Source organism: Macaca fascicularis, chromosome 6 (assembly GCF_037993035.2).
Source record: "Macaca fascicularis isolate 582-1 chromosome 6, T2T-MFA8v1.1".
Classification (NCBI taxonomy): Eukaryota; Metazoa; Chordata; class Mammalia; order Primates; family Cercopithecidae; genus Macaca; species Macaca fascicularis.
The window spans coordinates 98,199,406-98,222,933 of record NC_088380.1 but is presented as its reverse complement, the minus strand read 5'-3'; the positions used below and the strand labels follow the sequence as shown (position 1 = coordinate 98,222,933).

Sequence of the window (23,528 nt, the reverse complement as noted above, 5' to 3'; positions counted from 1 at the left end):
ATTCACAACCTGGCTGCCTGATGCAAGAGGCCTGGCTTTTGGCCTATCTTGGCTTTTGATATGCTCCCTCACTAAGTTTAATCATTTCTAGCTTTTGATTTAAAGTGAGAGATGTGCAGCTCTTCCTTTCACTTGTACACTAAGGCACAATTGTAAGGTTATTAATGGGCCTATTTCAATCTGGTTTTTTTTTTAACCTGAGGAAAGAGGGAGGCCCAAGGGGAGGGAGAAAGACAGGGGAACAGTTGATTGGTGGAGCAGCCAGAAAACACATATAACATTTATCAAATAAGTTCACCATCTTCTGTGGGCGCAGTTGATGCCACTGCAAAACAATTACAATAGTAACATTGATATAGTTTGGATATTTGTCCCAACCCAGATCTCATGTTGAATTGTAATCCCTGTTGTTGGAGGTGAGGCTGGTGGGAGGTGTTTGGATCATGGGCGTGGATCCCTCATGAATTCGTTGGGCCATCCCATTGGTGATAAGTGAGCTCTCATTCTGAGTTCACACAAGATCTGGTCATTTAAGTGTATAGCATCTCTCCCTCACCTCACTCCTGCCTTTTTCATGTGATGTGCCTGTTCCCCCTTCGCTTCTGCTATGATTGACAACTCCATGAGGCTTCACCAGAAGCCAAGCAGATGCTAGCATCATGCTTCCTGTAAAGCCTGCAGCACCATGAGCCAACTAAACCACTTTTCTTTATAAATTATCCAGTCTCAGGAATTTTTTATAGCAATGGAAGAATGGCCCAATACAAACACCAAAGGCCACTGGTCATAGATCACTTTAATACATATTATGATAATAATGGAAAAGTTTTGAATATCGCCAATTACCAACATGTGGTACAGAGATACGAAGTGAGCACATGCTGTTGGAAAAATGGTGTCAATAAAATTACTTGATGCAAGGTTGCCACAAACCTTCAAGTCATTAGAAAAAAACAAAATGCCATATCTGTGGAGCACAATAAAACAAAGCACAATAAAACAGGTAAGCCTATATGTATATATAGAAAGAACTTGCAGAAATAAAATCACTGAGCCATAAGTTACAAATAAACTGAAACTCAGGAATTTTATTTCTCCAAGTTATCAGCAGATCTTAATAAATACCAGCTATCACTTTTGTTTCTAGAGGGCTGAGACAAAGCACTATTCACTGTAGCAACTTGTTGAAATCCTCATATTCCTTCGCCTCCTCTTCACCATGCAACCCTTGCTGCAACCACTGCTCCCATAACTCAGTAGTTCATCAGCCTTGTAACTATCATGACAACGTATATTCGGTCTTGGGGAAAAGTAAGATACAGGCTTTAAAAAATATAGGTATTTCAAAAATGTTACCAGCATGCTAACATCTTCATAAAAATTAAGGATCCTTGAAGTGTCAAGTTGAATAATGCACAAACAGGCTCAATATCAAGAAATGAGAGATAAACTTAGGTACCTATTATTTTCATCGGAGTGACCTACTCCTTTGAAAAGGCCATTTTAATCCCAAATTTCTATTACTGTTTATCAACCAAAAACATTGTTCAGTAATGCCTCATCACTATAGAAGAGTTGTCCCGACGCTTCTCTTTAGGAATCATGTCAATTTGAGTTATAGTACATGCTAGTTAGATACAGTTGCTGAGGACATTGGATCTTTTCAAAGATGTCCTTAAATGCTATGCAAGAGAGTAATTATAACATGCTAATTTGTAGATTCTCTATTTTTATGTTCCTTGTTTATGCCTCTTATGTGGCCTTCGGCAGAATTCTGTTACTTATCAAAATCACTTCTGTGTCCAAAATCCCATTCTTCAGTACTAAAAACTGTATAATTTTTAAAATTAAAATAATATAATTTCCTATGCAGTATTTTAGTCCATGCAAACTTTAATTACTTCCTGTTAATATATTTTAAAAATATTCTATTACTCCTTGATCCCTAACTACTTTATACAGGAAGGCAAATGAATTTATTAAGATAAGGGAAAAAAATCTTGTACTTTTTGTGAGTTATGCAAGAATCTTATGTCTAGAGAGCAAGAAATATATCTGTATGAATTTTTTTCATTGCAACTATGGGATCTTTCTCACAACTTTTTAGTAAATTATAATTCCATTACTTTTTATTCCCCAAGGATGAAAAAAATGCACTTCATTTTTTGACAAAACAAATAAACATCCTGAGTTGATAAAAATATCAATTACAAAAGTGTCTACCCTAAAAGTCACATTCATTTTGTTTGTTATTGCAAGTTATTAAAAGGCTTCCAGGCATGCATATAAAACCTGAAAAACAACAGTCGAATCTATCATATTAAATTAAAATCCCTCCATAAAAAAGTAAACCCAAGTAGTTTATCAGTTAGGGAATGCCATGCTGCCCCAGAAGTCAATACAAATAAGACTTTATTAAAACATAACTAAAATGAAGTTCCACAAGAATCCTCCATGGGAATTGTTCTGCCTCAAATTCAAATGTGGAGAGTAAAAATACATCAGCTGACCTTAATTCCTTTAAAGTAACAAAGGAAGAAAAGGGAAACAAATTCCAAGGCCAACAACTGAAATAACACTTGAGAAAATATAGCCTCACAAAGGTATATATGGAAAAATAACTGCGCTGCAAGTTAGACAATTCTCTGCTTTCAAACAATTTATGTTCTTTAATATTTGTACTAGTGGTAAGCTTCTTTGACCATTTGTCTGATACCTAATGTACCTTCTTAAATGAATGCTTACAGTTCTGTGTAGCTGCCATGAGTTGGCAATCCAGCTCATTTTCTTCTGTCTTTAGTTATTCTGTATTACTTGCCATATCATTAAACATTATTTTCATAAGAGTTCTCTATTTTCTTCCCCAAAGCAACATATAAAAAATTCAAAGGGTGTGCTCAGATTTGGACAATCGGGTTGTAGTACAGATACGATAGGCTTCCAGTTATACACAGTTCCCAACATGTTAGTTATATCTCTAACCAGATAAACAAGTGTTAACACATTCCATCTGAAAGTTGTCGTTCTACATTATCATGTTAAATGTCCACAAATTATTTCATGGAATGGATGTCCCAAAATATATTATTTGAATAATCTATAACTGGACATTTACTTAGTCACTAATATTTTGTCTAAATAATGTCATGATAAAAATTCTTTAGCTCTTTGAACATCCATCCAGATATATAATTATTAGAACATTAATATTTTCAATATTTAAACCAAAATACAAACCAAAGATCATGAACAATGTTCATAGTTACATAAGAAAGCATTTTTCCAGATAGCTAGATAAAAAAATTTTCCATTATTACCTTCAGCCTTTTTTATGTACCTAGTGAACTTACTTCTTTATGTACCTAGGGAACTACAGAAAGCAAAGTAATGCAAATGTCTTTTTAGTAACTGTTCGATTCACGTTGGAAAGAAACTACCTTCCTAATAAACAGGGTGCAGTATTTCAGATTATCTCCCAAATTTCGAAGATATCGAATGTCTTCTTCAAACACAAAAGGGTATTATGTATTAATGGTGACAGGTGTTTGAGGACATATCAGTATACTGCCCACATAAAATTATTCTGATATTTACCTGAGAAATGAACCCATATGGAACAAACTTCATTCAACACCAAGATGTATCTTGACACCCTGTTGAGATACATACAACACTGATTAATGTTATGAACTTTTTACAGTTCCTCCTTTTAAAGAAATAAAAATTATGCAGTCTTTCCTCATAGCAGCAGTTACTACAACATCCTGAATGGAAAAATTTGAGAATTTTTCATGGGAAAACTTTCTATGGGGTGAAGGGAAGACATGTGTTCTTTCCTAGCTTTATTTCTAAAGGGAAACTGTCAAGATTTTTCATTGGCCCATCTTCCATCTCATTATCCCTATCTTCTGAACACCTGTGGCTTCATGGCATCAATATCTATTTGGAGGCTACAACAATTTAAACTAATCTAAACTAATTCCAGAAAGAGTAAAACAGTAACATTTTATGTTGCATGTAACAGTGAAAATATTGGGAAGGAGGTGAGGAAGATTTGATGTGTGTGAGTGGCACAGTGCCTAGCTTTGTCCATGCTTCCTAAATGTTTCACTGAGCTCAGTAGGTTTACATGGCTTTAAAAGAAACTAAGGAGCCCATACATATCTTTGCTTTTATTTAAATAATCTTTAAAGTTCATTGAGAACTGTTTGTTAAATATGGCAGACTGTTAGACATGACAGAATCTTCTGAGACTTCACAAAAATAACAGAAATGGTATTTTTTGAAAACATAAACCTATAAAGACAAAATGAATGGGAGAGAAGACAACAATGTTGAGAGACATCAGGAATTTGAAAAACATAAAACAAGTGAAAAAGTGGAGCTTATAACTTACGTATCTGCAAAAGAGAATCTTACGAAGTAGGTGGATTCACCCAACAGAATTCCAGAAAGACTCCAGACTCAGAAGCACTGGCTATCTTGGAAGGCAGAATAGTAGAAAGTTGGAAGTTTCTGAGTACACAATTTCCTCCTCCATAGGAGATAGAAGACTTATTTCTAAAACTAATTCAATTAAGAACACTCTAGGTTGAGAGTGATTAATGGAACTGAAAACATGAGAAGAAATGAAAATCTGCCCCTCCTGTCCTTAGAATGGTTACCTGGCAGTAACTTACCTTTCAAGTGGGAGATTGTTTTCTGAAGAAACTAAACAGCCCTAGAGACAAGAGCCTCAAATACTAAAATTTGGAAGTCCTCAAACAAAAACTCCAGCTCCAGTGAAACCCCTCAATTGACAGCCCCACCTCCTTCATGCATACCCACGAACACACATCTTCCAAAGAGTTCTTTAGGGATTTGGATTTAAATATGAATAGATAGCCTAGAATTACCTAGATAGCCTACATGCTTGAGGCAAATCTCTAACATGAATAAGATAAATCAAAAGAGAGAAATAGAAAAAAAAGAACCCACAGGAATTAGAGACACATTATCACTAATGATCTAGAGATCTAATGATCTGATCTAAAGATACACCTGCATTAGATGGCAGAAGAAAACTGGAGAAAATCTATAATAAATATTCTCAGAGAATTAAGAATAGCTATTGGATTCTTATAACAAGAACAAGGCACTAATAAAAAATGACCTATAAGAAAACAAGAAATTAAAATATTCTATAGCAGTTTGAAAGATAATGTTGAGAAGTTCTGCTAGAAAATAAGGCAAAAAGAAAAAATGTAGAAAATATAGGAACCTATAACAATTAAAGATGTCTTCCTAATGCCCAAATAATAGGAGTCCCTCCTTCAAAAAAAAAAAAAAAAAAAAAAAGAGAGAACAGAAAAAATTGTCAGAAAGAAGATTACCAAAGATCTTACATTAAAAAAAAAAAAAAAATCAATATGGACCAGTTCCATATTAAAAGGATTCACCAAGTTCTTTGTAAAATACATAAAAAGAGACTCATACCAATGTACATCATCATGGACATTTATAACTCTCTGCAGATAAAGAGAACATCTTAAAATCCACACGAGAAGAAGAAGCAGGCTAAATAGAGAGCACTGGGAATCAGAATACCATTGCTCACCTCAAAAGCAACATTGAAAACCAAAAGACTTGCTTTCAAAATTCAGAGAGCATGATAGAGACATTTTCACACATACAAGGATTCAAAATATTTACCTCTTATAAACACGTTTTAAAGGAAAGTACTAGAATATTGCATTGGCAAAATAATGGAGCAAACCAAGAAAGAGGAAGATCCAGAAAGCAGGAAATCTAACATAGGAGGGAAGCACAGGAAACTCCCAGCATGATGACTGTGTTGTAGGTCTAGACAGTCTGGATTAAAGGTCACAGGAAATCTCCAAGTTCCAAAAGACCAGAGCTGTGAATGGGTTACAAATGTGGGGAAACTGGTTCTCTCATCCTTGGAATGTCTGGGTGGGGCCTGGAATGGTCAGAGTCCCAGGCCAGTGGCCTCAGGCCTTTAATTCCATCCTCTCATTTCTCACAAAGAACCATAAAAATATTATTTTCAATGTGTGCCATGACACAGAACATACTGAAAAGCATTCTGATATATTCGTTGATGTACTGAAACACTCAGAAAATATGATAGGCTTTTAACAGATCTGCTGAGAGCATTTGAAAAACTCATGGATGATTACTGTGGCAGACAGTGGACTGATACCTAAAAGCCATTCACAACCCTCTTTTTCTTCGAGTTCTTTAGGGTAGGGACTGAAAACCTGAAGTGCTGATTTTTCCAAACTCCATTGTGTCTAGATGTAGTCATGTGACTTAGTTCTGGCCAATGAGATGTGGGTAGAACCTGCTGAGCAGAGCTTCTGGAAAAGCAGCTAATCATGAGCGTGGAGCTAAGACTCATACACTAAGAATGGAGGAACAGGAAGTGGAAGGAAGCCTGAGTCCTTGGTAATACTGAGGTGTCTTCCCCTCATGGTTAAAAGTGGCTACACTATGGCAAATAATCAATATCTAAAAGTGATGAGTCAAGAGATAGAAATATTAGAAGACTATTTAGAAATATGGAGTTAAATATCAGAAGAAACAGATCTTTGTGCATACTTGTTGCCTTTGAGGTATGGGGAAGGGTGAGAAAATGACATGTTTTCCATTATGTATTATTTAGACTTTTAAAGCTATGTGCATGTATTACTCTGATAAAACAATGTTAATTTAAAGTACTCTAAGTTACCAAAAAAGCAAGAGATGATAGCATTGAAATGAAATCCTGATGTCAAAGTCTCAAAAATAGCCAGTAGAATTTACATATTCCTCAAATCGGAAAAGAATAAAGGTTTATTTCATAAATGGACTAAGACACACTTAACTAGATCCTTTTTTTTTCTTCTAGTTTCTGTCACAGTTACTGTGAAAATCTAAATGTTGAAAAATTTAAAAACTTTTTTATTATTATACTTTAAGTTCTAGGGTACATGTGCACAATGTGCAAGTTTGTTACATATGTATACATGTGCCATGCTGGTTTGCTGCACCCATCATTTGCATTAGGTATTTCCTCTAATGTTATCCCTCTCATAGCCCTCAACCCCCCTACAGGCCCCAGTGTATGATGTTTCCCTCCCTGTGTCCATGTGTTCTCATTGTTCAACTCCCACCTATGAGTGAGAACATGCAGTGTTTGGTTTTTTGTCCTTGTGATAGTTTGCTGAGAATGATGGTTTCCAGCTTCATCCATGTCCCTGCAAAGGACATCAACTAATCCTTTTTTATGGCTGCATAGTATTCCATGGTGTATATGTGCCACATTTTCTTAATCCAGTCTATCACTGATGGACATTTTGGTTGGTTCCAAGTCTTTGCTATTGTGAATAATGCTGCAATAAACATACATGTGCATATGTCTTTATAGTAGAATGATTTATAATCCTTTGGGTATATACGCAGTAATGGGATTGCTGGGTCAAATGGTATTTCTAGTTCTAGATCCTTGAGGAATCGCCACACTGTCTTCCACAGTGGTTGAACTAATTTACACTCCTACCAACAGTGTAAAAGTGTTCCTATTTCTCCACATCCTCTCCAGCATCTGTTGTTTCCTGACTTTTTAATGATCACCATTCTAACTAGCGTGAGATGGTATCTCATTGTGGTTTTGATTTGCATTTCTCTACTGACCAGTGATGATGAGCATTTTTTCATATGTCTGTTGGCTACATAAGTGTCTTCTTCTGAGAAGTGTCTGTTCATATCCTTTACCCACTTTTTGATGGGGCTGTTTGTTTTATTCTTGTAAATTTGTTTGAGTTCTTTGTAGATTCTGGATATTAGCCCTTTGTCAGATGGGTAGATTGTAAAAATTTTCTCCCATTCTGTAGGTTGCCTATGCACTCTGATGATAGTTTCTTTTGCTGTGCAGAAGCTCTTTAGTTTAATTAGATCCCATTTGTCAATCTGGGCTTTTGCTGCCATTGCTTTTGGTGTTTTAGTCATGAAGTCTTTGCCCATGCCTATGTCTTGAATGGTATTGCCTAGGTTTTCTTCTAGGGTTGTTATGGTTTTAGGTCTTACATTTAAGTCTTTAATCCATCTTGAGTTAATTTTTATGTAAGGTGTAATGAAGGGATTTTAAAACCAATTTTTGTTATAAAAGTTGAGCTGTATTCCCAATGGGAGAATGTCTTAGTTCAGGCAGCTATAACAAATTACCATAGTTGGGGTGGCTTAAACAATAAACAGCTATTTCTCACAGCTGAGGAGGCTGGGAAGTCCAAGATCAAAGTGTCAGCAGATCAATTGTCTGCTAAGGGCCAGCTTCCTGGATTGCAGATGGATGGCATCTCTTTGTATCCTTATATGGCAGAAAGCAGAGCAGAGACAGCAAACTCATATTTCTTCTTATTAGGGTATTAATCCCATTCATGAGGGCTCCAACTTTATGAATAATTAATTCCGAAAGGCCCCACCTCCTAACCATTACGTTGGCATTAGGACTTCACTATATGAATTTTGCAGTGACACAAACATTTAGTCCATAACAGGGGGGAAGAACAAATAAACTAAGTTGAAAAGTTTTCATTAAATATGAAGAACAAGACATTGTTTAGTCCTGGTCAAACCGGAAGCAGTTTATTTTAGCAATAATTTCAGTATTTCCAAGACTTATAACTTTCTCCTTTGTCTTCTGAATCTAGAAGTGATGTCATTTCTAATTTAATAATCCTTTTTTTACTCTTAAATTTATGCATCGATAACTTTATTCTCCTCTGTTCATTTTAATCCAATGGAATTCCTTGTGTCACACACAATTGGCATTTCAACTTACTTCATTTTAGGAGATTATATAACTTTAGGTCTTGCACACTGAAGGTACTCAATAAATGTATGTAGAAAATTTGGCCGTGCAGAGCAGATGCATATTGAGGCTATTACCTAAGAAAAATTTAGGCAGAGGAGCACCTCACCCTCTTAGGAGGGATAGTTGGGTCTCTTACGACAATCAGAATAGAACAAAGTGGAGAAGTAAGTGAGGTCAGAATGGGGAAAGTGTCAGGATGCAGGCAAGCATGTTCTTAATTTAGAGACAGATGAAGGCCCAGGACTTTCCTAGGCAGATAAAAGAAGAAAGAAGCTGCTTTTTGAAAAGAGGAATCAAGATTAGGACAAAAAGGGAGATTTAGCCATCAGCAGTACCCAAATGAGAGCCCACAAAGAGACACTGTCTAGTCAGTGTACGTCTTAAGACATCCAGGGTCCCAAGCTACTGTGTTTACTGTTAGCCCTTAGCCATTGTTAGGTCTTATTGCTTTATAACTCTTCTTTAAGAATATATTAATAGTAAAATTACTTACTCCCATATACTCAATACAACTAATCCTTAATTATTAGCAAAAACATTTATAGTTATCACCTCATGATTCAGTTTGCCCTTCTCTAGTCCAAATGAATTGAAGTAGGAATTCATAGGACCTTTCCTAGTGAAGAAAGATTCTAGTGCTATTTAAGGAAAGTAAAAAGTATATTCTCCCCTGACAGAAATTTTCATTCTGATAATATTTTATCGGTATCTTTTTTTTAACGTCATGGCAAGAAATTGAGTTGATGGACCAAGCACGGTGGCTCACACCTGTAATCCCAGCACTTTGGGAGGCCACGGCGGGCCGATCACTTGAGGTCAGGAGTTTGAGACCAGCCTGGCCAACATGTATCTTTATTAAAAATACAAAATTTTATTAAAAATACAAAAATTAGCCAGGCATGGTGGTGGGTGGCTGTAATCCCAGCTACTCAGGAGGCTGAAGCAGGAGAATCACTCCAACCCCAGAGGTGGAGGTTACAGTGAGCCGAGATTGCGCCACTGCACTCTAGCCTGGGTGACAGAGCGAGACTCTGTCTCAAAAAAAAAAAAAAAAAAGAAAGAAAGAAAGAAAAAGAAATGGAGTTGATTTTGAAAAGAAATCATTTTGAATAATTAACCATGAATTACTCTAATTAGCAGAAAATAATTATAGGTTGGACATACACTCTTTCGAATGCAGAGGATAGAGTAAAAGAATACCGGAAAAATGATGCCACCTTATAGATGTTGTGATGAATCCCAAAGAGGGCTTTTCTTTGAATTAATCTTCAACTGAGGCATTTTAAATGTCTTCCATTAGAAAACATTCATATTTCTATAAGACAAAAATTATTGCCTAGCATATGTTGTTAGAGAATCTTTATTGTAATAACTATTAAAGAAGACATCTTTAATGCCTCCTGAAAGAGAAAATATCATTTCCTTTGTTCCTTTTATAATACTTTCTGGATCACCAGAACAGCCTTCGATAGATTTAGCATATTTGTACATCATAGGAATACTTAAAACACTGTATGGAAGTGGAATTAACATATTCATGTCACTTGGAAAATGTTTGTCAAGTGATTAACATGACAGTTGCACTTGTGGCTTCTGTTTCCTGTAGGGGAAGAATATGTGGCACACTGATGAGAACAGGTAACAGATTATTTTGCAATTAGTTTCTGTTCTGTGAAGACCATCATCAGGACCCAAATGAGAGCCCACAAAAAGGTATATAGTCTACGTGAAGTAGACTTCATTTTTGGGCTATATTTTTGGGCTAAAGGGAGCCCAGATATGGGACCCAGGAGACACGTGCTCATATATGGCACCACAGATAATTAGTTAGTCCCTGACTAACTCTGGAACTTGGATAAGTCTCATTGTGCCTCTTTAGCTGTTTCTTTATTAGTAGTGCCATCCATCTCACAGGATTGTAACATGGTAAAAATGAAATGTGAAATTAACTTTTGAAAGTTAAAAGCAACAGCAACAACAAAAAGGTAAAGCATTGTTTGGACAAAAAGGTAATTTTTTGGAAGAGGTAATTAGGGAGGCAACGTGGAGATGTAGGTCAAAGGATAAAAAGTTGTAGTTATGTAGGATGAACAAGTCTAGATCTAAGTACAACATGAGGACTACAGTTAATATTGTATTGTATTTGGGATTTTTTGCTAAGAAAGTAGAATTTAGATGCTCTTGCCACACATACAAAAGGGTAACTGTGCGAGTTGATGGATATGTTAATTTGCTTGACTATAGTAATCACTTCACAATGTATATCAGAGCATCATATTGTATATATTAAATATATACAACAAAAATGTAGCTTTAATATATATGATTTTTACCAATAAAAACATTGACAATTTAGAAATGAGGAGTATCTGGCATATGCATGAATAAAGTATAACTTGTTTCCATATACCATCATATATAAAAATAAATTCGAAGATGCCTGCTTTTATTATTGTTAAGGGCTAATTATGCAAGAGAGTATCTTTGCAAAGAAATACATAGTGACATTCTAATCATTGGTCACAAATGTGATTTTCTAGGTTAGGTTTCAATTTTGAGAACAACATTCTTGCTTCTTAAATCCTTGCTCTTTTTCTACATCACTCTTCTGCCACCATCAATAAAGCTTTTTCTATATCACTCTTCTGCCACCATCAAGAAAGCTATTTTTCTTGATTGTTCAAAATAATAAATGGAGTCAAAGCCTATGTATAGAATAAACAAATGGTCTCACTTGCTCAAAAAATAACAGCACTCCTTGATCCTTTCATTATACCATCCTCTCTCCTCTTCTTTTCTTCTCTCCTTACCTGAAATATTGAATGAAACATTATCTCCAGTGAATTGCAATTAAAATATATGTTGGTTGCCTGGGAGAGGAGAGAAAGGCCCAAGAATCTCCTTTAATCTTCTCTTACAGGCTATTGGCATGGATTCTTTTATCTGATTAGCTAAAACAGTTAGCTTTCAGTATGGGCAAGTTGGACTAGGATTTCAGGAGAAGCTGTTTAGTGGTTATAATCGGTGATTTTTAAGGTTCCTTTCAACTCTGAAATATTTTATTACAAGTAGACCCGTGTAGCCAAGGGGTGCCCTGAGAGATAAAGGAAGGGAGACTACTAAATGACAGTGAAGAAGTAAGATCATAGGGGCAAATTATGCACTTCATTGTTTTGCCTGGAACTAGAGGGCAAAGGTGTGGGTGAGAAAAAAATGGGCCTTGATGCAGTGTCTAACAAGTCACAAACATCCTAACTTCCTAACTCTTACATAGAGTCTTACTGAGAGAAAAAGTAGATTTCACCAAAGAAAAGACAAGGTTCTTTGGGGAGGGAGATAAGGACAGAGACCTCTGTATTTGTTCCTTCAATAATAGGAACTTACCAAAGAATAAGGACATAAATGCCTCATTCCCAGGGACTACTTAGGTTTTCCATGATCTTGAAATCTTGAAAGCTCAGGCAGCAAAGGAAATGAGTTCAGGCCTGTTTTGTGACCGAGTGGACTCATGGCTGGAGAATGAGCAGAGACTGCCCCTGTCCTCTGGGTCTTACTCCTTGATTTTCAGGAAATTCCTCACAAAGCATCCCCTCATTCTTGCCTCTTGGGGCAGGTTCCTGTGAAGACTCAGACTCAGGAGACCATATCTTGTAATTGTCTTGGCTGAGGACCTCTTGACCTTGGACAGCTGAAGGAGGGTCCAGATGCATATATTGGCCATGTCTGATTTTACAGAAGTAACCTTCACAGGCATGGTTTGGTGGAACTTGTAGCCATCTGTAAGGACACCGTAGAAATACACATCATTTACTTGGAGTCTGTAAAGTTTTGTGGATTGAACAGGAATGACTTGTCAAGGGGCAGCTCCTAGAGGCGGATGAAAGTTGGCCGCTTCCTGCTCCTGGTCACCCTAACTCCAGCTCTTTCTGGAATCCTGGCAGGCTCTACCCCTGAGGCCACAAAGAGGGATTCTTAGAGTCACACCTGGTAGTCTGTGGAGGACTAGCATCCTCTTTTGATGAAAATGAAATGCAACACTTAACACTCTTGGAAGAGAGAAAATGAATGATAAGAATTCTGACAACCTGGCTTGAATGTTTCTATTACAAAATTAGAGAAACAATCAAATTTGAAGGGACATGTAAAACATCACAAATAAGAATCAGTGGTTACTGAGGAGTCTAAACTCTAGGTCATCCTAATGCATACATGTTTCCAAGTCTGCTGTGATGGCTAAAATAGGTTAATATTAGTAGTTTTCAGTCCCATAATAAAATAGGTCTAAGACCTTTAGTGCAGTTTATCCTCTTAAATTGGCTCACCATGTACATGGAATGTATAAAAGAACCAGATCAAGTGTTTTATCACAAATTCTTAATGTATGGAATCTGAATCAGGATTCACAGCATTTGTTTAGTTAATTGTCTCTATATAGTCATTTGCAACATAATGATGTTTCAGTAAACAATGAACAGCATATAAGTTTATATATGCTGTTTATATAATCCATAAGATTATAATGGAGCTGAAAAACTCCTATTGCCTAGTGATATCATAGCTGCCGTAAAGTGGTAGTGCAACACCTTATTCACATGTTTGTGTTGATGCTGGTATAAACAAATCTGTGCTGCCTGTCATATAAAAGTGCAGTATAGCACATAAAATTATGTATAGTAAATAATACTTGATAATATTAACAAATGACTATGTTACTGGTTTATATATTTCCTTCTGTATACTTTTATTGTTATAGTGTAATCCTTCTACTTATTAAAATAATGTTAACTGTAAAACAGCCTCAGGTGAGTCCTTCAGGAGATACTGTAGAAGGCAGCATTGTCACGGGAGATGACAGCCCCATGTGTGTTATTGCCCCAAAAGACTTCCAGTGGGGTAAGACGTAGAAGTGGAAGACTGTGACACTGATGATTCTGACCCTATGTTGGCTTCAGATAATGTGTGTGTTTCAATCTTAGTTTTTAACAAAAAAATTTCAGAAATAAAAAATAAAATGTTTTTAAAATAGGAAAAAAGCTTATAGAATAAGGATATGGAGAAAGAATGTTTTGCACAGCTATACAATGTATTTGCGTTTTAAGCTAAATGCTATCACAAGAGTCAAAAGTTTAACAATGTAAACATTTATAAAGGTAAAGAAATACAGTAAGCTAAGGTTAATTTATTATTGAAAAAACTAGTTTTAATAAATGTAGTGTAGCCTAAGTGTGGAGTGTTTGTAAGTTCTACAGTAGCGTACGGTAATGTCCTAGGCCATTACATTCATTCATCACTCACTCACTGGCTCACCAGTGCAACTTCTAGTCCTGCAAGCCCTATTCATGGTAAGTGCCCTGTAAAGGTGCACCATTGTCTTTCATATGGTATTTTTACTCCTTTTCTATGTATAGATATGTTTAGACACACAAGTACCAGTGTGTTATAATGACCTATAGTATTCTAGTACAGTAACTTGCTGTGCAGATTTGTAGCCTGGGAGCAACACGCTATACTATATAGCCTAGGTGTGTAGTAGGCTCTACCACCTAGGTTTGTGTAAGTCCACTCTATTTGATGTTCATTGATGAAGTTGCCTAACAATGCATTTCTTAGATCGTATCCTCATTGTTAAGCAGTACATAACTGTATTTAAATATTGTGAACATGGGATATATTTTTTATAATCTGTTCATATAGCTCAGGGGTCTCCAACCCCCAGACCACAGATGGTACTGGTCCATGGACTGTCGGGGACCAGGCTGCACAGCAGGAGATGAGTGGTGGGCAAGTGAGTGAAGCTGAGCTGCACCTCCTGTCAGATCAGCGGCAACATTAGATTATCATAGGAATGTGAACCCTATTGTGTACTGTGCATGCGAGGGATCTAGATTGCACACTCCCTATAAGAATCTAATGTTTGATGATCTGTCATTGTATATATTACACGTAATAATATATACATGTATATACATTATATATTACAATGTAATAATAATAGAAATAAAGTGCCAATAAATGTAATGCCCTTGAATCCTTCCAAAACTGTCTCTCCTCCCTGCCCCCATCTGTGGAAAAACTGTCTTCTACAAAACCAGTCCCTAGTGCCAAAAAGTTTGGGGACCTTTATGAGCTATTTATGGAATATTTAATATGCATAAAGCTTAGCCATAGCCAGTGCAAAAGCACAAAGATAGAGAGGAGATAAGCATACAAATAATAAGACCCCAAAGCTGAATAAGGTAAATGTCATAGGAAGGAACGAAAAAAAAATCTATAGGTTAAGAGCAGAGGAATAGTATCCAGTTGGAAAATACATTCATGGAGAACAAGAAATTTGATGGAGATCTGGAAGCAGATAAGTACGATGTTAGCAGGTGACATTGGGAAGAAATATGCAGTGAGGAGGAAGGAGCATAAATTAGAGGGTAGAGGCAGGATACATGGAGTAAGTTCATGGACAAGGCCCTCCAATTTAATCATAGCATGAAATCAACTCTATGGTATGTTGGCAATCTCCCTTTTCCTCACACTTTTGGAATGTTTGCTGCTGCAGTTTGGTTTAGTTCAACAGTCTTTCCTTGGATACCCACTAAGTGACAAACACTCTTCCAAAGCAGGGAAATAAAAGATAAAAAGGTATACACATTCTTTGCCCTCACATCACTTACAGTGCGGCAAATCCTTTGAACTATCATGATTGGAAATATGCTTGGAATGCTTTTGGATGGAGAGGCATCCCTAACCCAGCCTGTGAAGTCAGTCAAGACTTTCCAAAAATAAATTGGTTAGAATTCAGTCTAGATGGACGAGAAGGAATTAGGTAAAAACAGAAGCTAAGGTGTTCAAGGCACAGGGAAGAAAAGCATGAGCAAAAGGTATGAAACAGCATTTGAGCTTGGGAAACTATAAGAGGTTTAGGATTCCAGAAGCATTCATTCAAGTCATTTCTAAGGAGTGTCATTACTGCTCCAATATTTGCTTTTTGATGTGAAACTGAGATATAAATATAATTATATGGCTTTCTTGGTAAGCCCACATCCTTTACTAACTTTGGAGTTACTAATGGTGTTTCATTTTTAGAATACCTACATGTTTGTGTTTTATTGTTATTCTATCACATGATGATTTTGTAAACAAACATTGCATATATTCAATGTTCCCTGAGTTTCATTACCTTGACTCAATGAGCTTTATGATTGTAATACTGTTGGGCAATATACCCAAGAGTTATAAGAAGGCCCAACAATGAGACGTTTGCAGCATCCCCACCTTCTTATTTTGATAAAAAACGTATCGCTTTATAAGTGAATCTAAGTATTATTCACACAATCCCTTAGTATTATATACTTCTCAGTCCCAAATAGTTCTTATGTTCTCACTACTGCACATTAAATCTCTATAATATTATTTGTGTGTCCCTTTTTAAAAAACACTGATATAAATATATGAATAACAAAAGTGTTCTTCCTGGACTATACTTCTATCTTCTCTGCCCTGGTCTAATAATTCTCTATCTTTGAAGTACGTTTTCAGAAAGCAAAACTTAAATCAAGACTGTCATTTCAAAATATAGGGCTATCTACAGTATGGGTATGTATGACTAAATATGCTGCTCAGTGGACCAGGAGTTCAGCCCATGATGAAATCGCATGTGTGACACCAGGGTTTCACTCACTGCTCAGTTCTGTGGCAACTGTGGATCACTGTATAACCTCAAGTCTTCGTGGCTTCTCATTTATGGGGCTCTGCTCAGCTGTAATGGAAGCAAAAGATGTGAAATCAGATACCACTGAGAATGTATATTTGTAAGAGTAAAAGTCTTTTATTCTCTTGCTAAGTTTTTTCACTATGCTATTTATTTCCATTTTAAGGAAAGTTTTTTTAAATGACATGTAAGGCATTTGAAAATGGTGTCTACACTCACCAGATAGAAAATGAAAGATATGAATAATTTAAATTTTTAAATGCTTCCTTTGGTTATCAAGATACTCGAGTTCTGAAATGTTTGAATAGTTACTTCATACTCAACCTCCTACATGTATACATAGTAAAAGAGAAAAAACTCCTTTGAAATGTTCATATTTTCCTCTTATGTCAACATGGATATGTCATAATATTTTTTGTTTTGTGGGACTCATTTCCAGTTGATGCAGAATTTTAAAGTCAAGATAATCACAATAATTAAGGAGTAAATGTGTAAATGAGGACCTGATTCAAGTTATTTAATTAACATAGATTCATGGAAATTTGACAACTGGAGGATTAAATATGGATTTTCATCTAATCTGTTTCTGTACTTTTCAGTTTTCCTAAACTATCACCAAATAAAGGGCAACGGTAGAGAATTAAATATGTGAAAAAAAATTAGGAAGCTATTTCCTGTTCCTTTGTGGCTTGTCTAGTCTAATACTGCTGCATTGAGAAGTTCTTAGAGATAATTCTTGTGAATCTTTTCTATGTGGGGGAAGAGAGAAGACGGAGAAAAATGGCTCTCCTCCCCAAATATGGTCGTAGTGGTGTTGATGTTAACCTGTTCAGGATAGACCAAGCCCTTTAGTATGAACAGGAGCCCTGGGTCCCCCAGGACCACGTAATCCTTGCCTTTTATCCCCTCTTATCACAGGCTAATCCCTTTATTCCTCCTGGATTCCTCCTGTTAAAAATCAGGTAAAAAAGCCCAATAGCAGCAATTAAACCTACCTTCCACTCCATCTGAATGGAACAGCCTCCCACCAATGTTTCTCTCAGCGTACAAATTTTTCTCGTCTCTATTCCCACTACTACCCCCTTCACCCCTAAAGAGTCCCAAACTGAATTTTCAGATTCAGGCCAAATCCCTTCCATTTACTTCCACAGTGATCTTCCTTTACCATATTCATTTACACTGCTTTACCATATTCTTACCCTGCTTTCTTCTCTCTCCAACTGGAGAGAACCAATACTTACTTAGGGCCAAATAAACCAGCTCATCTATAGTTCCAAACTAACAATAATGTTAAGGTGATGTGTTGGGGGTATTGTACCAGCCTAAAGAAAGCACGTTGGGAGAGAGCCTCTTTTTTTATGGGATGAGTTGGGTTATCTTTCCTAGACACACCATACTAGACTAAAATCATACTAGAGGAACCCGGCATGGGACCATCAGGAACAGGAAGTGGACAGTGAGATAATGAGTACTAGTCTGGAGATTGAAGTGCCAGGAGATCATAGTGATGAAACTGTCTAGAATAACAAATATGGATTCAGAGCTTATCAGGGAAGTCTGGGTCACGAGAGTCCTTAGGGATGCTTAGGGGTTTATGAGATGTGAGGTTATGAGATGGCCAAGGATGGGTTTATAGTGTTAAGAGGAGAGGGCTAGAGACAGATGGAGGAGGAGCTAAGAGTAGAAGGGCAACCAGGAGAGAAGAGTGTGAGGAATCAAGCGAGGAAAGCTTTTCAGGAAAGAAGAACCATTCACCAGTTTAAGTCTCAGCAAGGCCAAGTTAGATTAAGATTAAAAAGGGAAAATCGGAAGAGAGAAGCACAGAAAGCAAGTAGACTACTTAGGCAAATGAGATTTTCAGTAATAAAAGAGAACAGACTTTTATTCCTCAATCTTTCTTTCCATCTTCGCCTCATATTTATCTCCAAACAAAACCATATTTCTACATTGTTTGTCAATATTCGAACTTATCAATTTGAAAAAAAATGTATTTGACTCTTCACAACTCCCACACTAAGCCTAAGGCCAAATTTTTATTCCGTTGAATCCCTTTTCTCCATTCCCAACCACCGGCCTTTTCTTTGTCCTGATGTGTTTCTCATGTTGGTTTCTCCTCTGGCCTATGCGCAATGTACCTGCCAGATGGACATTTCTGCATTATGCACACTTGGTCCATCTTTTATTTTTACCACTTTCATTAGCTTCTGCTTTCCTTTGGTAATAGATTCAGATTTATTTTCTGCCTTTATCTTCTCTTGATTGCCATTTTTGAGCCTTCTTTTCCTTTTCTTCACCATCATTCCCTCTTGTTGTCTGATCCCCTGAACACTTGTCACCTAGTGCTGTCAACTTCCAAAGCCACCCCTCTGAAACTTTCACTTTTCTCTTGTCTTTTTAAAAAACTTGGCTGCTGTATTTCATTAATGAATATAAATAGGAAACAAGTTAATGTCACTTTAATATTTTGATTTAGATTATCCTCATCTTGACCAAATATTGAATTTCATGTGTATATTCAAAATATTTCAGTGGTGGTTTTTTTTTTTTTTTCTTATTTTGTTTTGCTGTTTGTTTGTTGGTTGTTTTTTTCTCAAAACTCAGGCTAGGCCCTCACATGAATGTAAAGAAAAGAGTTTGCCTGGAAAATATGATTTGAAGGGTGTCTTAAAGTTCAGTAACTGGTCACAGTTACTCAAGTACTTACTATTATCTACCTTTCAACTGAATTGAGGCATTTTAACTTCTAAAATGCTAAAATAATTTCTTAAGCCATGAGGAGCCATTAAGACATCAGACAGGGTTATATTTGCAAGGAGGGTAGGAAGAAATTTGGTTTGATTGAAGCAAGAATAAAGATGGCTCAGGACCAGAGGAGTTTCCCAGAGAATACAAGCCCTAGGGCCACTAGAGTGGAGGGCTCAGAGCAACTAAAGTCAGCCGAACACTTCAGGTATTGGGGGAAGGGAAGGGTGATGCTACCATCAGGAGAGGATGTTGAAGTGAGACAAGGGTAAAATGAAAAGAAACTTCTCTTATATAATTGGTTTGCCTCAATGAATAAGTCTATTTAAAAGGGGTTCCTTTTGGTTATTTTTTCGAGGGTTTTATTTTTATTTCCTTTCAAATAAATATTTTTCCAATTACTTGATATAGGAGGGAAGGGTATGATTTTTATAGAGATCCTCTTTTCCATGCAGCACACTAATTGCAGGGAAAATATAGGAAATATTTTCTGTCTACTCATTTACTCATTTACGTGTATACCCATGTACTAATTTAAAAATTATCCAGGGCCGGGTGCAGTGATTCATGCCTATAATCCTAGCATTTTGGGAGGCTGATGCAGGTAGATCCCTTGAGGCCAGGAGTTTGAGACCAGCTGGCCAATCTAGCAAGACTCCATCTCTAAAAATTAAAAATAAAAATAAGTCATTGTGTATGTGATGTGTGCTAGGTACTTTGGCATTTTAAATAAAATGGTAAATAAGACACAGTTCCTATCATCCTGGAGTTGAAAGTAGTATGCATGGACAGATAACAAAGCAGTTACAGTCCAGCATGTTACGTGCCATGATCAGAGAAGTACAGGTGCTTCCTGGAACAAGAGAAAGGGCACTCCATGCAGATTAGGAGCAACAGCAAACTTCACAGTGGGAATGACATCTTAATAGCAGTTGGCCAGGCCAGGCTGGAGGGAAGGGGCAGAGAAGTGAAGGTGAAGATGGAAATAATATTCCAAAGTAGAAAACAGCACCTGTATCACTCAAGGTGAGTGAGAATGTGACTTTCCCAGACATAAACAATGTTGTTTATGGTGGGAAGTCAAAGTCGAAGGGCTAAGTAGATAAAAGATGAGTCTGGGCCCCATCATAAAGGTCTTCTGTGGGCTGTTCAAGGAATTTATATTTAACCTGAGGATAAATATATGGAGAATCATTGAAAGGTTTTAGATAGGGAAATAACGTCATCAGATTGCTTTGTAGAGAGCTGATTCTAGCTAAAAGAGGTAGTATTAGGAGGGTGGAATAGGAGACTGCAATATCAATTTGGAAGTCACTATTGCAGCCATTCTAGCCAGAGATAATGGTAGTCTAACTTATATTACCAACAGAAAGTACTCATTCAAGATATATTTATTATATACTAGAAAATATCAATAGGACTTGGAGGTTTATGAAACCAGAAAAAAAGGAAAATTATGATGCCCAAATTTCTCCTGTGGCCACTGGATGAATGCTGTCATTGATTGAGATGGAGAACACCAGAGAAAAAGTCTTTTGTGGGGAGAGAGCCTGTGAAACACCCAAGAGTCAAACAAACAGGAGTTACAATCCTAAGTCTTTGGTCAAGTTACGTATCTTAGAGTGCCTCAATTTCCTTATCTATGAAATGGGATAATATTACCTATTTCATAGAGCTATTGATAGAATTAAATGAGATAATGTACATAACATATTTTACACAGTAATCTGGATCATATAAGTACTCTTAATAATTAATATGATTCATATTATTTAAAACTTTGTTAAGATGGTAGTTCTCCATGGCATTTTTACATGTCTTGTGGTGGCTTTTGTCCCAGACTATCTGTTCAAAGAGCTTTGCATAGCAGACAGCCTCAAGATATTGAGTCCCTCAGGGCAGAAAGCAGATTTATTTCTCTAATGGGATAATAAAGATAATGACTCCTTCCTGGGCAAAGGTCGGGCTGGTTTGCTAGTAGCCCCCTAATAAGATTGGGGTTCCCAAACTGAGTTTCCTTAGCCGTGACACAAATTCACTGTACATGCAGTATCCACTTGGGCCACTCTGCATTCCTCCTGTGAGACTTGGGAGTGGGGTGACTAAGGGTATCCAACGTAAATGTGAAGCTTATGTTGCCCACAGTGCCATGAGTAATTAAGGTCTTTGCCTCTCTCCTGATAGCCTTATGTCTTCTGCTGGCATTTATTAAATCTTAGCAGGCTATCTGGTTAGCTTAAAAGCAAGGGAAAAATCTCAGACTCTTCATGTTTCTTGATGAAGTTGTCTCCTAAATGTTCACATGTATGTTGTAAAACCTTGATACAGTGGCTCCGTAAGACTCCATTTTCCAGTCTTGACATTGAACTCTTTCCATAAATCTAATTATGGGCAATATATAAACAAAACTGTATGAAACAAGAGTGTTTATTTTCACTTTGAAGAATTCGATCGTTTCACTTATTTGTTTGGGAAAAGTTTGAGAAACACGAGGTTACTTTGCATTTAAAATATTTCTTCTTTCAGGCACAAATCCATGGGGGACAAATGTTTATCGTATAAATCCTCACTATCTAATAAATATTAAGTATCACAAGTATATGTTGAAATCATACAATAGTTTTAATATTAATAGCAATCATTGAATAAATAGCATAGATTAAGGCAGCCATTGGCTAGCAAATTCCACCTATGTATTAATGAAGAGTAACATCATGTATTCATATATATCAGATAATCTCTCACTTAACTTGCCAGTGTTTATTCAGGTATGGGCACATAATTTCTAAAAGGCATCAATTTGTATTCAGGTACATATGTATAAAATACCTAGTTATATCTGAGAACATAGTTCAGGATATGCTTTGTAAGAAAATATGATGATCCTGGAGTTAAATAAAATGAAGAATCTTCACTTGGATCCAATATGATCAGATGCAGATAATATCCAGTAGGGAACAGGGTCTGCAAACTACAAAAAAAAAAAAGGGCAAAATACAAAGATAAGAGAAAAAATGAATTGCAGGTAGGACTCAAGATAGTGGACAAAGTATACAGAAGATAGATCTTACTTTAATAATCTAAGACAAGAATGTGAAGGAGAAGTAAAAGATCTAGTGTGCTTCAATAGAGGAAGCAGGAAATACAGTTCAGGATGGGGGCAAATAAGGCATTGTTCAGGGAAGCCTTCCTAGAGCAAGGAACACTAACCATGTGAAGGAAGGAATCAGCGTGATAACCTGAGACCTTAATCCAGACACCAAAGGGGTGACTTGGGAGCCTAATAACCCTATGTTTCTAAATACCAGAAGATAGTAATTCATATGAAGGGGAGAGGAATAAAACCACAAAGAGTTTGTAAACCAAAATGTCTATAACATGTGGAGAAACTTCCATGCATTTGAGTTACTGGTACCAAGAAGGGGCAGTTTAGTGTTCTTAAACCACAGGTGTCATTCTTTGTGTCATAGGTGAAACCCAAGCTAAATTAAATGAACATGAAACTACACTGTTAGTGTTTCTAAACTGTACATCATCTGAAGTTTTAGTTGTGTTCTTGAGACATATCTAGGCTAAAGAACAGACAAAAAGATGGAAAAATAACCCACTGAGAAGGCCAGAGAAAATGGAAGCCAGGAACTCAGATTTTGATCTTTGTTGCTAGTATTTTTGTCTCTCTTATTCCTGGGTAGTGGTAGACAAGATGGGGCAATAATAAAAATTGCTTAGCTTTGGAGACATGACCAAAATCTAAAACACTATCATGTTTAAAATAATTAAAGTGTCAGGCATTCTTTTACTTGTACACTACATCTTTGTTTATTATTCTGTTAGATAAAGCCTCTTGTCATTATACTCCAGGCAAAGCTGTTAACAGGGAAACTAAACCCACACCCTAGACCTAATTTTTTAATACAGTTTCTTCTTTGATCTATTGCATCTCTGTATTTAATTATGAGGTCTGACTTGATGCCGTGGTATCTTTTGCTCTTCTAGCTCTTTCTGTAGTTTGTAAAAAAAAGAATTTTATGTTTCTTTTAAAGCAAGCTCATTTTTAGTTAGTTCATTGAAAGGTGTCACCTTCTACTTCTTATTGCTCCTTGGGTCCTTTTATTCTTTGTCTCCTGAACTGACACAATTACCACCTCTACATTCTGCAAATATAGCTTGCAGAGCCAGTTTCCTAAGAATGTAATTTTCAAAAGTACCAGACATAAGAATGACTCTAAA

At 36.5% G+C, this 23,528-nt stretch overlaps 1 protein-coding gene and 1 long non-coding RNA gene across 16 annotated transcripts in view; one reads left to right on the top strand and one right to left on the bottom strand.

The window, feature by feature from the left end:
- Positions 1 to 23,528, bottom strand: part of LOC123574125 (uncharacterized) — a 240,574-nt gene that overhangs the window by 118,412 nt on the left and 98,634 nt on the right. The window contains exons 4-5 of the long non-coding RNA XR_006699037.3: positions 16,527 to 16,604; positions 3,595 to 3,653 (exon numbers count right to left, since the gene is read on the bottom strand). This is a non-coding gene — a long non-coding RNA (uncharacterized lncRNA). The remainder of the gene's footprint in view (positions 1 to 3,594; positions 3,654 to 16,526; positions 16,605 to 23,528) is intronic.
- KIAA0825 (KIAA0825 ortholog) overlaps positions 1 to 23,528 on the top strand; it is a 473,576-nt gene that overhangs the window by 392,985 nt on the left and 57,063 nt on the right. The gene's annotated exons all lie outside the window — the stretch shown is intronic.